Raw genomic sequence first — 2,282 nt, forward strand, 5'->3', positions numbered from 1 at the left:
TCCGACAGCGAATTGGTGCTGAGCCCAGAGGGCGCGGAGCAGAGTCACCCTCCCGGGCCGGGGAGGGGGTGCTGCGGGGCACCCCACATACCCGGGGTGCTCACGGAGCCTGCGGGGCTGCTGGTCGTGGGCAAGGGCACGGGGTCTCGCCCCGCCGCTGTCAGCCGTCGGAGGGGTCCGCTGTCAGCTGTCCTGGGGCAAAGGGGGCTGCAGGTGGAGTTGCCCACCCCTGGCCTGGCAGTGCCCCCAGGCCCGACGCCCCCCAGGACCCTCCTGGCTGCCCTACACGTGCCGAAAGGGCAAACCGTCCCTACAGGGGGTAACACCCTCTGCTTGCACAGCTAAGAGCAGATGAAATCTCTTTCTTTAGTGTATCGGTGGAAATTGCACTATGCCAAAGATGAAGAGCTGCAGATTTCTGTTCCCAACTGTACTCACACAAGCCTACAATATGTTTAAGGCTAGCTTGTATTTATTTGTTTATTCTGGCAGCCACTGGACAGATTATGGTTATTTTATCACACAAAATCTTGCTATGATTTTTACATTGTCAGTTCAGCAAAGCATATAATCAACTGCTATTGGCTTCGGGGAGCTGTAAGTACATGTCTCCCATTTAAGAGGAAAGGGAGAAACCCAGAGGCATGCACTCCCTCCCTCTGAGAGGATGAGTTTAAGCATATTACATGGAATGGATTTAAACATCTACTAAAGTTGTCACACGCTTTGCTGAATCAAGACTGAATATTATCAGAAGTATTTAAGCGACTTAAGAATCTGCATCTCCTTTTAAACACAAACTCTGAGGACTTTGCATGTTGGGATTTCGACTTCAGAGGTGCACAAGCTCTCTTGAGGGGTGTACTCCAAAATCCCAGGCTCTTTCTTCAAATAGGGGAGCAATAAGGGAGACATAACTGGCTGGGTTGGCAAGTGTTATGTTCTCTCTGTCTAGGACCTGACTGCTCAGGATTTGGCTGCTCCTTTTGAGCTGACCATTTTGAAACCTATTTTCTCTGGCATTCATGTTAGCATCAGAAAGTCTTATGATTTCCACAGAAGCAGAACTAAGTTCTTCATCTGGGCTCTGACATTTTGCCTGGAGCTGGAGACACACCTTTGACCAGTGAGATTTTGCCAGAACAGAGCATAGAAGTGCTTTGGTTGCAATGAAATTTAAGATGCAAAGAGATACTCACTTTTATAAGTACTTTCCAGTGCCTTGGACAACTTGAAGTTCAAGTCCCTGGTTTTGCATGATCCAGAAGAGGGGATTTCTTTGGTTTTATCTTTGCCCAGTATCTGTGTGACTCAAGGCAAAGACATCCACCCCAACTTCTCACATCCCTTCTCAGGACCTTTTCTCAAAAATATTTAACCTGTGTGAAAAAGTAATAAAAGTTCTGGTAAGGAGACAACCAGACAATGCCCGTTACATGGGAAGGAAGCACCATATTCGTTAGGAACTCTGGGTTATCCCATGTTAATTAGAAAGTCTGTACCTGCTTTAAAGTCTGCATTTCAGCAGAGCTAAAGTGTGCTTAAACACTCTCCTGAACAGAAATTTTTTGGAAGTTGTTCACTACCTAGCATTTTTGCAGGGAACGAGAGACATCGTGGTCCTTATTCAAGCACAACTCACACTGACTTGCGTAGGAAAAGGGTCTGTCTGAGCAGGCATCTGTATGTGTGTGTTTGTTCCATATGCACACCCATTCATTATGGATGATATACAAATGCTGCTCGTGCTGCCCGAGCAGATTGTTATGGTAAGGCTCACATCCCACTGATCTCACTGCAGGGCTTAGGAAACGTTCAGAAGCCTCCCAAAATGCGTTACAAACAATGTATGGAGAAATTACTTCCTCCAGCACTGAAACAGTCATTGTCATGTTGTGATGAAGGAGCTGTTGAACAGACACAGCAACAACGCTGGAGCTGGATTTCAGCCAGGGTATTTCAAGCAACTTGTAAAAAGTTCACTGATTCTTTAATGACTCCACCTGGTTAGAGCAGGACCTCTGTTTTATGTGCCTTCCAGAAGATATGTTGCAAGAGAAGTGTGTCTTAGATGATATGAATCAAACCGGTTCCTCTAACATCATGTTGGTCTGGAATAGCTGTTGACCTGATGGAGTGTTAATGGGAACATTTATTTGTTTCTTTATCACTACAAAGATGTCATATATACTTACCCTGCTGCTGCCACTGTTCCCAAAGGGCTGTCAGCACAAGAGCCATTATAACATGACTGCCGGAGGTAATTTTTCTTCCCCCCCCCC

Source organism: Athene cunicularia, assembly GCF_003259725.1.
Source record: "Athene cunicularia isolate RWA chromosome 13 unlocalized genomic scaffold, athCun1 chr13_part1, whole genome shotgun sequence".
Taxonomy (NCBI): Eukaryota; Metazoa; Chordata; class Aves; order Strigiformes; family Strigidae; genus Athene; species Athene cunicularia.